The sequence below is a fragment of the Poeciliopsis prolifica genome, unplaced genomic scaffold, assembly GCF_027474105.1.
Source record: "Poeciliopsis prolifica strain line A6 unplaced genomic scaffold, Auburn_PproV2 SCAFFOLD032, whole genome shotgun sequence".
Classification (NCBI taxonomy): Eukaryota; Metazoa; Chordata; class Actinopteri; order Cyprinodontiformes; family Poeciliidae; genus Poeciliopsis; species Poeciliopsis prolifica.
Genome location: NW_026562407.1, coordinates 732,989 through 749,512, shown reverse-complemented (window position 1 = coordinate 749,512; position 16,524 = coordinate 732,989). Strand labels below are relative to the sequence as shown.

Sequence of the window (16,524 nt, the reverse complement as noted above, 5' to 3'; positions counted from 1 at the left end):
AGCAAACCAGCTGATTGATGTGAGTCAGGACTCTGAGACAGACTGAAAGGCTCTTGCAGTCATGGAGGTCTAAAGTATAAAGCACAGATTAGCCACTTTTTATGACCAATCATTGTCATTTTTTCACATTCTCCATTGCATATAAATGAATTAGTGCTTGTATGCTTTATCTGCTTTTACTATTGTCTATTTAATGTTCTGTATTTTTGAAATGCCTGGCTATAAAATAAACCCCCATTGGGGGAAAATAAAGGAACTGAACATGTTTGCACTGCTTGTCACTCTTTCTTTGGGATATTGTGTTCAGTGAGCTGAACAGTGAAAGAAAAACGAAACTCTTTCTGATAATAGTAGAGGAGAAATTTACTGCAATGTGTAGGTTATTACGCAATAGCCAGCCCCGCCCTAAACTCCCTTGGGCTGACTACTGACAAGCTCTTCTTCAAACGGGTCCATAAAGTCTCTAAAACCTGAGTATGACCCTGTAGAAGGTCTGAGAGGGACAATCTGTCTAAGCTGGTGTCGAGAGGGATTCGTCTAGCTCTAACTACCTACAATCCAGAAGTTATGACCCTTTTCAGTTAAGAAGCAATCAGTTGAGTAGCCCTCACAACTGCATCACCCCAATAACCACTACTGTTAAGGGTCGCCCCCTCTCTAATAACGAGCACTTGTTAATGACTAGATTAGTTTTAGTGACTTTGTAAGTCCCAGGGTCATTATTTAATTTGTCAACTAAAGGAAAGTCCGAAGCCACCACTTTTCTACAACCATGTACATAGATTTTACATTAAATAGAAGAACCAATACTAATAAGATGACTCAATTAATTTCAATGTCCACAAACCTCATTAGAATTTTAATGTATGAATATTTATTTGAGCAAGCTTTAAGCAGGAGTAAATGGCAAACAAATTAGTTTTTAATGATTACAAGTTTTTTACAGAGTAAAATTTAAATTTGTATAAGATCAACTTAAATCTCCACTAACACCTCTCCCTAATAGTGCCATCAATTTACTAAAGAAGGGTTTTGGGGTGCAGGCAACTCATATCCAGATGACAGGGGATCTCGACAACACAAAAGTAAACTTTCTTGTGCAGATTCTGGTCCTGATATGACGAATTCTCCTCCGAACAGGAGCAAAGTTAGAGTTGGTAGTTATCTTTCAAACGTCCCAAATCTTCATCACTTTTGTGATCTTTGTCCAATCCCCAAGTCTGTTGCATTAATTCTTGAGATCTTTTGGGTTGAGTGTGGAGCCTCGGTCAAATTAGGAGCCAGAGTTGTTGGGTATCGGGTCCCGTCTTTCAGCGAAGTGTAAGCTTGTCCTCCCTCTGGGTCCGGGGCAAGGCTCCCTCGTTGGTTCCTTGGCCCGCTGTTACTCGTTCCACTTGCTGAAGACGAAACCGAAGCTCTCTGTTTCTGTGCTCGCTTACACCAGGCCCCCTGATCACTTCATCCTCTACTTCCATCAAGCCTCTGGGCTCACTGCCCAGATGTCCTCTCCCCGCGATGAGTCAGGCCTGTCCACACCCATTACAGAACATATCCAGGCTTGACTTTGCACCCAAAGACTGTCCTTATGCATTTTATTATTCTGATTTCAGTCTTTTACATGTTATACAGACTTATAACTCATCGACATAAACACTTTTAATACATTTCTTCAATCATAACTTTTTAATACTCGTTACTTTTGATTCAGTATGATTATACTTTCAATTGTGATTCCTTGTTTAACTGATTTATAAATTATCAACAATCAACTTCAGAATTTACTTACTTCTAATCACCAATACTTCAATACAGTAAATTTTTCCATAATAAACATTATTCAGCATGCAATATTACTTTAGTCTCTCAGGCCAGTTATGATCTGTTTTCTGCATGAACCTGGACAGATCTCACCTCCTCATACCAGTTTTCATGACAAATGACACTGAGACAGACAGAAATACAGACTGAAAGTAAAAGTCTATTTGACAGTCATCCAGAATACCAAAGACTGAGGATGTCTCTACTATAACGACACGGTACCAACAAATATATATTATTTTATTATTTTTATTTAAAGGGTATTATTTGAAAATCTCACATAGACTTTTATAAGAAGAATCTGGTCACTAACAATGTTAAGAAAATAATTTGTCAACATATTACTGTAAATCTATATTACAGTCCAAAATAGATTTACTGAAGCCACCACCTTTCTAGAACCATGTACATAGATTTTACATTAAATAGAAGAACCAATACTAATGAGATGACTCAATTAATATCAATGTCCACAAACCTCATTAGAATTTTAATGTATATTATATTTATTTGAGCAAGCTTTAAGCAGGAGTAAATGGCAAACAGATTCATTTTCAATGATTACAAGTTTTTAGAGAGAAAATTTTCAATTTGTTGGATTGTTGTTGACCGATAGGGGGCGACTTTGGACAATGACTTAGGAAACTGCAAAGACAAATTTCTTTCTGCATGCAAATATTTTTCTTCTTTTCCTTTTTATCCCTGGTGTTCAGTCATGACGTCATAGCCTTTTGCTGCAGTACTTTTAAAAATACAACAGAGCTGGAATGACCATGTCTTGGAAACCACGTGATTTACAAGAACTGGAAAATGTGTTTGAAAGTGAAAGTGTTTTTCAGCAGGTTGTAAACGGACAGTCCTGCAGATTCGTTGGAAGGAGGAGGACGTTTGATTTTTATTAACAGTCGGTGCTCAAGCAGATCTTCTGCTACGGTAAGATATTCATCCTGTTTTGTTGATTGATTTAAAAAATGAAATATAAGAGTAAAAATAAACATTAATATTCACTTGTACTAACCTCTGATATTATCAGTGCTAAAGGACAGAAAACTAATTTGCGCGGGAGACGCTCAACAGATTTACTGGACTTCATTTTGAATGAACTGCAGATAAAACATAAAATACCAAACTAATGTTAATCAATGTGGTCCAGATGGTCACTGAGCTTATTTTGCAGTGAAGGTTTCTGGGAAAAAAAACACTAAATACTTTTTCCTGTTTCAAAAAACAAAATTAGATGTATGTGAATTTCCTTTTTCTGATTTAAATGAAAGTGAAAGTGCATGTATTTGACCTCCTGTTGACAATCATTCAACCATTCTGAGTTCCACACTCACATTAAAAACTAAATTGGGCCCCCATTGGGTCAGACCATCTATTTTAACATTCTTTTACTCCAGCCTGAGAATATTTATCATGCTAATAACAGACAGACAACTGTTTTTTTTTTAACTTGCATCTTTGAGTCTGTGAGGAAAGAGCTTTTAGGTTTTGTGGGATTATATTGGATAATAAATGTGTTGGAGAAAGTTAAAGATGCAAATAATAATTGAATAATTTTTCTCATTCTCCTTTCAGTGAAAAATGCCTGAATAATAACCAAGCAGGAATATTAAAGAGTCATTTTCTACAATGGAGGTAGACAACTACTTTGTAGAAAAACGTGATGAAAAATGTTGTAACTACTATAAGACTGAAAATATGTAATCTTATATTTTTATCTTAAGGAAACTAGTGCTGTAGATCATTTGTGGATTTTTACTGTGAAGAAGAAAATGACCCAGGATCACAACATGTGCTGACTGTAAAGCTGAATATCATGAAACGGGTCCAGATGTTAAAGGTCAGTGCATTGAATTTGACAAAGAACAATGAGCAGTCTGTGTCTTCAGGTATTATTATGATTGTTGTTATTGTCTTCACAGCTGTTTGCTGTCATATGAAGACAACACAGTATAAAATCAGCCATAAAATAATTTCTCAGCCTCTGGCGACTCCTGTTGGTGAAATGAAGAACCAGATTGTGATCAAGTGCAGGGAGGAAGAAACGTTACAAGAGACAACAGACACAAATGACTCAGCAGAAATCAGTGACCTCCCTGGAAAACCAAACCCTGAGAAAGAAAGGAAAACACAAAGTAAGCTTTTGTGTTGACTTTGATACAAAGCAAAAAAATACATAATTTATAAATTTATTTTGAACTAAATATGTTTGCCTGGTATTAGAAAGGGATTGTAGGTCATCCTGCACACACACTTTATTAAAATGCTAACCCTAAAAATTGGAAGTGATCTTTCAAATTTGAAATGAATTTATCTAAACTAAAGGCAGTGTATTAAAAATCAACAAAATCAACACCAATTAAATTAGCTTTATTCCAAACCACTGATAATGCATTCATGCTTCACAAACAGGAGTTAAATATGTATTTCCTCCATCTGTGATGCATTTAATAACTAAGATCATATCACAACAATGAAAGTTTTTTGATTTGGTTAAATTTGAGGAAGAGAGCTTGCAGGTATAGAAAAAGTTTGATATGTTCATCTGCTTGATTAATCTGTTCAACTTGTCAAATATTAATTAAACCGCATAAAACTTTAATTTGAAATGAATAGGCCATGTCCATGTTTTTGAAAATTCACAGATAGAAATGAAATATGACAGAATATTTTGACGCCGTCAGTCAAAATGACAGACAAAAAAAAGTCTAGCACAACGTCTGCTCCCAGATTCCTTAAAGAATTTTTTTTTAAAATTATTTAACTTCTGTTTGATCAGGTGAGATATTAAGAACAAATTTTTATTTACAACCCAACATTATTATAAATTATTTGGAAGAAAAACAATCACGTTGATTTTAATGGATTATGTCACTGGATTTTAGCATTGTGCATTCGAGGTGGTGAACAATATTACCAATGGTACTGGAGACGGTTCAGTGAGACGGTTTTACCCGACCATCAGGCCGAGTGACGAAAACCTGTTCCGTATGATGTAAAGCCATACCACTCGAATCTGATCGGAGAATCCAACTGAGCACCGTTTGACTGATTTTAGGTCTAAAGTTTCATATCATTGATTCCATTGACCCAATTAAAGTAAAGGTTGTGTCTGGTAGAAGAAATCTCCATGGAGAAAAGCACAAACAGTTCAATCTGCAAGACAACTCTGCCGCAGAGCAGAACGAAAATGGCTTAAAACTCAACTTCAGTTCATAATGACATCTATATAGAAAAACTACATAACTAATTCAACACTAAAACATGCAAGGGAGGCTTTCTTTGCAGATGTCATAAACAAAAACATCAACAATGCTCGAGCTTTATTTGCAACAGTTGACAGGCTCACAAACCCTCCTGTGATGTTACCACCTGAACTCCAATCTAATGCAGCCTGTAACAAGTTTTCCAGCTTCTTTTCAGAGAAAATCCAAAAAATCAGAGGATTAATCTGCACATCAACTCTCAAGCCAGAACCATTGCTGTACCTAAATAAAACAAATACAGGAAAAATGACCCACTTTCAACTACTTAATTATAAAACCCTAGAAGAAATTATAAGTCAATTAAGTTCAAGCTCCTGCTGTCTGGATGTCCTTCCCACACATTTCTTTAAGAAAGTCCTGCCTGTTATTGCTGCTGATCTGATCCAAATAGTAAACTCATCGCTTACATCAGGTGTTTTCCCCCAGGCCTTGAAAACAGCAGTCATCAAACCATTGATAAAAAAGAACAACCTGGACAAATCACTACTGCAGAATTACAGGCTGACCTCTGACCTCCCATTCATCTGCAAAGTTACTGAAAAACTGTAAACAGTTACATAGCTTCCTAACAATAACCAACTGCTTTGACACTTTCCAGTCTGGTTTTCGTGCTCACCACAGCACGGAGACTGGCCTAGTCAAAGTATTCAATGATATCCATATAAATACGGACTGTGGCAGAACCACGGTGCTGGTTCTGTTGGACCTCAGTGCAGCTTTTGACACTGTCGACCATGACATATTACTGAATCAACTGGAGAGTTGGGTTGGACTCTCTGGTTCGGTGCTCGACTGGTTTGAATCTTACATAAAACAGGGATTTATTTGTTTCAATTGGAAACTTCTCATCAAAGAGGTCAAAGGTCACATGTGGGGTACCCCAAGGTTCAATCCTAGGACCCCTCTTATTTAATATTTATGTGTTCCCATTAGCTCAGGTTAAACAGGAAATAATATTAGCTACCACAACTATGCGGATGACACACAGCTCTACATAATGATGAAGGCATGTTTATGTTCGCAATGACACAGCACCAACATACGCAGAAGGCAAATGTTACTGCAAAAACACTGGATAGGTTGTCATATCAACGCATAATAAATTCTTGGCTAAAAGAGTGATTTTATTGTTATTTGTAGCTTATTGGTTGATATGTATGTAATTTCCATAGATAGAAGGAACGGACGCCTCAATCAGACAAAGTCTTTCAAAGAATCTTTCTTTTCTTTCTTTTTTTTTTTTTTTTTTTTTTTTTTTTTTTTTTTTTTTTCTCCCCCCGAGGGGAAAGTTTATGTATGCATTCTATATGTCCGGTTTTGTTATAGAAAAGTTTATATACTTTGTTTATATATTTTTTGCATATTTTGTATTTTGTTGTAAAAATCGAATAAAAGATTAAAAAAAAAAAAAAAAAAAAAAAAAAAAAAAAACACTGGATAGGTTGTCATATCAACGCATAATAAATTCTTGGCTAAAAGAGTGATTTTATTGTTATTTGTAGCTTATTGGTTGATATGTATGTAATTTCCATAGATAGAAGGAACGGACGCCTCAATCAGACAAAGTCTTTCAAAGAATCTTTCTTCATAGAACTGGAGATTGCTGAAGTCCTTCTCGTCCTTCATGGAAACAAACATTTGCATGAAGTTTTGTTTGTACCAGGAAGTTCACAGAGACTCTGATGCTACAGGATGTGTAATGACTTGTGTGTGTTAATACACCCAACAAGTGAATATTTTCACTATCTTCTCACAGCTTCAGCATCATTGAACTTTGTCTTGAAAATCAATGCGAGAAATAAAATTTGCAAAATTGACGTCCATGTTAAACCAAAAATACTGGGATGTAAAAGTTCAAAGGATGTAATAGTGAATAGAGAATAAATTGAAATAGAAAGAGAAGAACCCAAACAGAATATAAACAAACTAATTTATCTGCTCTAGAGACAAGTACACAACAAAATTTAATTAAGAGCTAAAAAAATATTTTGTAGGATATGTCTCTTTTAAGTTATTAGATAAAACATCATTAGTTTCAATTGTAGAACAATGTTTCTTGCCTACTGTGCAAAATATGATCTAAAGTGCTGAACTTAAAAATAGTATTTAATTAGAATTCACACCCATACACATTAAAACTTAATGTATCTTTATCATTCACAGAGACCAACCTTGAGAGACTTTTGGAAGATTTGGGCTTGGAGCAGTACCACAGAGAGAAGTTATCATTAAGCAAAATACTTGAGATTGATGAGAAGACGATCAATGATGACCCGAGCAACTGTAAATCAAATGTCCCTTTGTATTTTCTTAAGAAATTAGTGATGGTTAATGTGACTGCTAGGAATGTAAAAGGTGACCTGAGTGATGCCTCTTCTGATTCAAACTGTGATGATCCATCAGAGAATACAGAGAGCAATTTTGAGGATCTGTTTGAGAGCCCAAATGAGGCTGAAACATTTAACCCTCTTGATATAATCACTGCTCTCTTCCTGTGTTCTGATGGGTTTGTTCAGCAAGAACTGGCTCTAAAAATGTCCATGTGTCAGTTCTCTGTTCCTCTGCTGCTTCCTAACTGTGATACACAGCAGCACCCTCATGCTGTGGCCATGAGAGACATTGTTAAGAAGTACAGACCTTCAAATCTTGCAGAATCAAAAGGCTTCATGGAAGAAGAATAGTTCTTTCTGAACTTCCAATGATCTCATTTGTGAGACTGGGTGAGTGCTCTCTGTCCAATCTGAGATCCTCAACAAACTTCTGAGTAACTCTGAGCAATACCATGACACCTTTGTTCACCGTGACATGGAGTGTGGAGACATTGAGAGAAGAATATCCAATGGACTGACTGAACTGACCTGGTACCTTCCCTGTGGAAACAAAAACATGGACATCTTCAGTGAACCAGTTGCTATAGCTAACCTTCGTGGAGACATTGCTTCATTTGAAACTCAATTCTCCTTTTTGTGTCAGACATCTGCTGCAGTTTTTGTTTTCTTTGACCAGCTGGATTCTGACTGCAAACTGCTGATGAACAAAAACTACAAAGCTCAAATCTTCTTAGTGGGAAACCAACAAAACAAGAGTCTGACTCCAGATGTTTTGAAGAAAGTAGCAACCAGTCTGAACTTGACAAAAAACAATATAATTATAAAAACTAACAAAACAAATGATGCAGATTTTGTCAAGTCTTTGAAGAAAACTGTGATTACTGTACTTGCCAACCCACAGTTAAAGATGTCAGTAGAGCAGATGGCTGATGTTGCTCATGAAATGGAAATTACTGTTGATGAAGATTCTCCAGAGTGTCAGGAGGGAAAGAAAATGCAGATGCCATCACTTTAGAGATTAAAGATACTTTTCAATTCAAAGAAAATCAGTTTCCTTTACAAGGTCAAATATGGAAGGAACTGACTTTCTTGGAAAAGGAAGAATTTCGTCTTCGGAAAGTTGGTTCTGAAGACATAGAAACTACAAGAGCAACCTTAAAGAGAAAAAAGAAGAGCAACGTAAAAAACAAAATTCTTATGAAATGTCCAAAGCATTAGAGGCAATATCCAGCCCACAGAGAGAAAGGTGTTACTTTCTGAAATGGATGAGAATGAATCTCGACAACTTGTCTCGAATCAAACTTTCTGGCCTCAGGGAGCTTTACAAGGAAAAATGCAAAGACTCTGAACTAGAATTTCTAATTTGGTTCATTTACTGCAATATCTGAAATATTTAATATGAATGAATTCATCATTGAGTTGAAAGTGAAGCAATCACAGAGCTGATCAAGTGGGAGACAAAGATCCTTGAAAACCTGAAGAAATACTTTGATCAGCCAGAAGGTCATGTTTATCTGGCTGAAGGATACAGAGAGGATTTCTCCAACAGCATCAAGAGTCTTCGACGAGAAACTGAAAGATCAATGTTCAACCAGATCACAGCAGCTGCTGATATTAAGAAGGGATCGAAAGAACTTGAGAAAATCAAGGCCACTTATAGAGAAAGAATTGAGAAAGCAGTTTGTGATTTAATTGATGAATGTCGTAAGAAAAAAGTTCAAATGACTGACAGAGAGCTTGATGAAAGTTTTAATAAGATGTGGACTGAAATAATGAACAGTTTGTCTTTGCTTGAACAACAAACTTCAGATATCTTCATCAGTGTTTCCCATCAATTAAGAACAAATCTTTCTCCTAAAGGAAGCCATGCATGTGAACTGCTGAGTAGAAAAAGTCTGAAAGAATGTGGACTGGAGCCTTTACATACAAACCTAAAGGAATGAAGGAAAAACACAAAATTCTTTTTAAAGGATTTTGTACCTGGACAGATCTAATAAAAATTGCTGACAGAATCATCTCTGTTTGCAATGAGTGTATTACTGATAAAATCAAGAGAAAAACTAATTATCATGATACCTACATCCAGGAGATTCTTCACATCATTGATGAGAGGCTGAATGAAGCTGATGTTGACACAGACATTGAGTTTGAAGTACCTCTGAAACAACACATCTGTGGATCTGCAGCCAGAAAGTTTCAGAAAATGCATGAAGATTTTATCAAGAAAATGATCCTTATAAATGTCTGCAGAAAAACAAAAAAAGGTTTTGCACAGATTTCAAAGATGTGTTTCAAGAAAGAGATCAATGCCAGAAAAAAAGCAGAAGAATTCACTAATCAGTGTCTGAAACCTGCTGTTGAAAACTTCATCTGTCGTTCTCTTGGTCCTGATATTGTTGATAAAATGATGACAAAAGAGGAGTTCAGCACACGAATGTCCTTCCAGTATTATATTTTACTGGATCTGATTTCAAATGGGGAATTTGTAAGCTTTCAGAGCTACATTTGCTCATATGAAAAATATGTAAAATCATGGACATCCAATAGACAATTTGTGAGTTGGAGGACAACATCTTAAGTTTTGCATCAACCACATAAATGATGCCATAAAAAAGGCAAACACAGAAAACACTGACAGTCTGAAGACATTTGTTGAAAATATCTGCAGAGAACTTGTGATAAACTGGTAATTTCCCAGGATGCTCTTGATGCCTTCATGGTTCTGAACAAATCTGACCAGGAACAGTTTAGTCACTGGCTCAACAAGTGTGTGGAGGAAATGAAAGAAACTCTTAGAGGAGAGTTTGAAAAGATAACGTTTGAAACAAAACTCTCACTTCTCCATATGAAACCAGAAAATGAGCTTTTCAGCAGAGTGATTGGTTGTGGCAAACGGTGTCCATTCTGCAAAATACCCTGTGATGCTGGTGGAGAAAAACACACTGAACACTTTGCTTCTTTGCATCGACCAAATGGATTAGGTCAGTGCAGGGATAAAGAGTCTAGAAAACTCTCGACTGACATCTGCTCTTCTCTTGTTATCAGTGACAAATGTTTTCGCTGCAGTGCCACAAAGAATGAATGGCATCCTTACAAAAAATATAGGCAAATTTACCCAGACTGGAATATTCCTCCAGATGTGAGCCTGGAGGTGTCAGATTATTGGAAATATGTGATGAACAAATACAACCAGGAATTTGCTAAAGCATATGATGCAAAGCCTGCTGACATTCCTGATGCTTGGAAGAAAATCACAGAAGATCAGGCAGTAAAAAGCCTCAAGGAATCATTCAACATCAAATGAAACCATAATTCATGTTTAGTTGTAAGAACACAATTGGTTCTTGCATGTATAGATTTTTTGTCCTTTTTTGAAAGGCCAAATTTACATGTTGGACTCACCTCTTTAACAAAAGCCAATATAAACAACTTCACCTTAATTTATTGCAGCTCCTTATTTTCTTCATTTATCATTTATAATTTTAGCATTTTGTTTTATTAATAGAATAAAATACATATCTTTCTACAGATATCTGCATCTGTAGAAAGATATGTTGTTTTCAGACAACATATCTTGTCTGAAAATATTTACTCTCTTGTTGAAATATTGTTTGTTTCCACATTAGATGGATAATTGGAGAGTTTCAGTACAAATTTATTGTTCATTGTTAACGACTCAATGCGATCAATTCTCCATTATCATGACATCATTCAGTGGGTCATTGCTGCAAAGTCAATCACTGGATGCATTTACTGAGTTTCCTTAGATAGAAAAAGTTTCATCAAATTAAATATCAATCTGAACGCAGCTGATTGCTCAAATTAGAATTTATTTAATTTTAAATCTGATGTGGTTGAACTGATTATGTATTTCTGTATATGAAATTGATTTGATTTATATTCCAAATTATATTGACATTACATTTGCTTTGAGTTAATGCTAAAACAATAAACTTAATTGAATTAAGGTTGGTGTCAAAATTTTTTTTTTTTATTATTTTTTCTGTGTCGGTGCAGGGATGTTATTAAATAAATGTTCTTATATATTTTGTTTGATTGCATATTCAATGTAATTTTTAGATATAGTGTTTTGTTTGCATAAAAATATCTTTTTTTTTTTGCTTTTTATTATTTTGTCACATTCATAAGGATTTAGGTTTACAAACATCTAGTTCTGGGTTTTATCTTGAGTTTATCTTGGACTTTATTCAAATATATTTAGGTTTTTATCTCAGCATTTATCATCAAATGTAACAGAAAAATTCAGTTCTTCTCAATTCAAAATTTTTACATGACTTGCTTTTTGTCAGACCTTTAGTTCTGTGTTGACTTGATATGAAGCCTTGGCGCTAATTCAAACTGGAAGACTCTTTAGCCCCACTGCAGCATTCAGTCGGTGCATCCCGCCAATCACAAACGACCAATCATTGTTGGAATCAAGTCACGTCATGGCCAATCACCGACCATGCCCAGTTGATAAGGACGTCCATCCAAGGCGTCTTCTGTTTCGCTGCTGCGCTCAACCCACCTCCACTGTTCTGGCTCCCAGGCATACTTCATTCACCGACCTCCACCACCAGGATCGGGTCCCGGGGGATGACATTCCTGTCAGCATCGGGAATGCTCATCCGAGCTTATCGCAATCAGCTCGATGTCCTTAGCCGGGGCCCGAGCGCCAAAGACTTAATTTATGCATGTCAATAAACTTTTCTAATCGCTTTCTTTCTGTGTCTGAGTCTCTCCAGATTGAAGTGTCATTATGTTAATTGTGTTAAATGTTTTGTTTCTGTTGGATAAAGTGGGATGTTATTAAGCAAATATTTGTTATTCTCATGTATCCTTAAAATGTATCTTTTCTTATATACTTTTATTGTTTAATTTCATCTTAGAATTAAGAAATGTTTCTGTATTGTTGAATTACTCTGATTTCTTTCTCAGAAGGCCTCACTGAAGGAAAGCAGTGACAACAGGTTTCTGCAGGTTTATCTCTCAGCAGGAAGCAAGGCTTCTTTGACCTGCTAGATTGCTATGAAACTATGAACATTGGAGATGTACAACTTGCTCTATTTAACCGTGTCTGGAACGAGACTATCAAGTGCAAGATACCTTGTGTTTTTATTTAGTGATTGTCATTGGCGCTGTAGCTATGTGATGAAGTGTTTTTATCTACTTGTGTCATCAGCCTTTGTCAAATCCTTGTTGTGTGCATCCCATGTATTTACCCACGTCTCTGTTCCCTGCTTACCCAGGCTTCCTGGATTTTGTGTATTTTATCATTAAAATCATAATTTCACACTACAATTTGGGTCTACAGCATCATTCTTCACCACCCACAACTACACAATTCATGACTCCTTCTTTGCATGATCATCTCCGGAGGTTCCATCGTCGTCTCCAGAACAGAACCAGATTCTTTATCAGGGTTTTGAGCTTTTTAAGGTCTCTGGCTCTGATGCTGCTGTAGACCTCTGTTGCATCAATTAATTGTTATGCTAATTGTTGTAAATGTCTTCTTATATTTTTGTATTAATAAGTACACTGACTTTTGTAGCAGCTGATCTTTGGTTTTTACTCAAATAAATAAAAAACAAATGCAGAGCTCCTCCTTTAGTTTGAAAAACCATTTTCTAAAGTAAGTAGTAAAATAGGACTTCTTGTATAGAAATACATATCATGTAAGTCACCTTCGATCTTTTTTCATTTTTTGTTGAAACGTCTGGCAGTTTCACTTGAACAATTTCATTATGGTATTTATATGTTTTGATGTTTTGGATTAACTTGGATTTCACTAAATTTCCAGATACTAATAGTTTTTGTCAGACTGGAAACAATGCTATTAAAATTAACATTGTTTTTCTGCAGCACACTTAAGATCAGTAGTGTGGTAAAATATGCTGCACACTTGGTCAGTTTTTGGTCAATGCTCAATACAACAAAGCTGAACAATTTCTGAATCTGGTGGAGAAGTTGGACAGTGGATGACAGTGGAAATGTATGTTATTAAAATCTAAATCAGCAGTGGACCATAAATACCGCTGGACTGTGGTTGCACATAAAGGTGGAAAACAAAAAGACCTTTGACCTTTTCAAAATCTCAACAATAGAGCTTGTCAGTAAACATAAATTGTCAAAATGCCAGGGATATATATATATTTTTTAAAATAAATAATTAACCTGGATCACCATGGTCAAGTGAAGTACTTGAACGCAGAGTTACAAATTAGTAGAAAAATGTCAATGAGGAAGTAAACTATCAAGATTCCATTCTGCAGTCAAGACATCTGTTAATAAGGAAGAAGATACCATTGATTGTTTTGGGGATTTAAAAGGAAAATGAATGAATTGCAAACAGAACAAGGAACTGGAAAATAACTGAATGCACAGTTTGATCTCAGTGGCATGATGAGCATCTTGGAATGAGGAAAATCAACAAAGCTGGGCATCAAAGTGATGTAGATAAACTCACTCATAGATCAGAATGTTTCCTCTTATGCAGTGAAGTAAGAAATGAGGAGACACAAGAACACTTTGGTCTTCATTGTTGAGTAAAAACCGCATCTTCAAAAAACAATATTGGATCCAAAGTGAAGTGCAGCCTACTGTTTGTGAATCCAGTGTTCATACTGGCTCAAAAGTAAGACCAGTTGCTGGTCAATCCTCCAACACCACGTCACACCACAGACTGTTCAGGAACTAACTGCTGCTCTAATCCAGGACCAGGTAAAGATCCTTCAGGAGAAACATCAGCGGTTTCATCAGGAACATGGCCAGATGTTGTCTGGAGGCCACAGACACATGGAGGCCACACACACACTACTGAGCCTCATTTAGACTAAACCTAAGGAATATTAACTGATTCAATCAGTCATGTTTTAAACTTTCATAGTGAGCATGAATCCAATCCAGATTTACAAAACGGAATCATCTTTATTCCATTTTAAAATGTTGGTTTTCTTTTATACCACAGCAGTAATGCTGTTGAATTATTTTGGTTCAGTTATGTAATTTTATTTGTTTTTCACATTTAAATATGTGCAGGTAGTTGGTCTTGGTGCTGCACATTTTGGTGCATTATTTCAAGGTGATTACTGTTTCCCAAGATGGGCAGGAAATGCATCTTGTTTTCTTCCTGTGTTGCTTTGCTGCATGTTGAACTTGGATGTGAATTGTACGTGTATTATCTGTAGGGGAGAGATTTGGCAGAAAATAGGAAAATAAAACCATCAGTTGTTGAAACATGTCGGTACATTCTCATGTATGTGATAAGCAGTCAGTATCTTAATAAGATGATGCATTTCTGAAACGGATGGTTCAGGGAATCTGTATGTGTCGTGCAGGGCGGCCATTTCCTGAACGTGACGATAAGATGTCTGATCATCGATGTGCTCCAGTATGAAGAGTGAACTGAGACGTTACTGTGGAATGTAAGTGTTGATAAAATAAGTTATATCACAATTTCATGTGGTCTAAATCAGTGTATTGTAATGCAACTCTTTGTATTTTGTTTGTGCATCCAGAGGCCACTGCTGTATTTCTTTTCTTGTATTAAATATATTTCTTTTTTTGTGCATTTTCTGTTATTTTAGAGATTGCCACATTCATCAGTAGTTACCCAAAGTTTGGTACACATATGTTCTGATTTTTTAACAATAGTAAGAAACAAGACAGCTTTGTTTAATCTGTCTCAACTGAAAATAAAATATGCTGCACATTAAGAACCCCAGTATTTCCTATGCTACATTTATTCACATTGCTCATTTTTGTTATTTTCTTCTCATTCAATTTTATTGTGCTAATAATAAATATTTTCAATTAGAATATTTAATTAATTGAGTTCTAGGATGTTATTTTAGTGTTCTCTTTAATTTTGTTAGCGATGTATAAAATTGTGTTTGCACAGATCCAAACATTTTCTTTGTTTGTTCTCATCATTTTAGATTTGAGGATTTGTGAATAAATGACAAACTCCAAACTTTTCGTGCCTTAAAATCAATTGAAGTCTGAGCTGAAGGTGTTACAGCAGCATCATAAAAGTCTTAGAGAGTGGGGTATTTCATCTTATTTCATGATGGCCAAAGATAATGAGTAAAACTACTAAGTACAAAACATTTTAAAAATATACAAACTGTTATGCACTTTTAAGAATGTATTAGGAAGTTAGAAGTGACACATGGAGAGGAAAACTTCATGATGTAAATGTGAAAAAGAACTTAAGTCCATGTTGAAGACAATGAATCCATGCCGGTGGAAACATTTCATGGCAGTCAGTCCAGTGGACCATAAATGCTGCTGAACTCTGTGGCTGCACATCAAGGAGGAAGACAGAAACACCTTTGACCTTTTCATGATCTCAAGAGTAGAGTTTATTAGCAAAGACAAATTGTAAACATGGGGGTGATTGTATTGTTAAGTAAATAATGTCAGTCTGAATATTTTGAGTTTTATTAAGCCAGAGAATAAAAGTCAAAAGGTGAAAACTAATTGGAGTCAGACATGGAGAAGTTAAAGGAGTATTACAAAGATTTAGAGAGTGGAGTTGTTGCACAGACGGCCAGAGATGATGAATATTATTACAGTAATAATAATTATTCTACTAATAAAAGAATCTCAAAATGTGTCAGACTGTTGGGGTTCAAAAACAATAAAATAATAGTTTTAATGGTTTGAATTGGACAAATTATATTTTAATAATCATGTACAAACAGAGCTCTGCTGTGAATTAATCAAATTTACCTGTTTTAATTATGCGATACCTCAATCATAGAGTCAGGCAGAGTGAATCAGAAAACAAAAAACAAAAGCTGATGCTGATGGTATTGAATTGATGCGGGTTTCCTGCTTTGAATTACACACCTCAGGCAAAAGTATCGGTCTGCCAAGTAATGGAAACCAGAGTTACAAATTAGTAGAATAGTTTCAAGGAGGAAGCCTGCATTATTTAGTTAGGAAACCTGTTAAGAAGGAAGAACATACCATTGATTGTGTTGGGGATTTCTCAACTCAATGAGATACAGAAATGAACTGAACACAGAACAAGGAAGTGGTAAATAACTCAGCTTCACCCCTGTGGTATGATGATCATATCCTTAATTGTAAACAGATTAGAT

At 35.6% G+C, this 16,524-nt stretch overlaps 1 pseudogene; it reads left to right on the top strand.

Annotated features, from left to right (window-relative positions):
• The first annotated feature begins 3,582 nt into the window (after nt 1–3,582).
• LOC129373238 (up-regulator of cell proliferation-like) lies at nt 3,583–8,435 on the top strand (annotated as a pseudogene).
• The last annotated feature ends 8,089 nt before the right edge of the window (nt 8,436–16,524 follow it).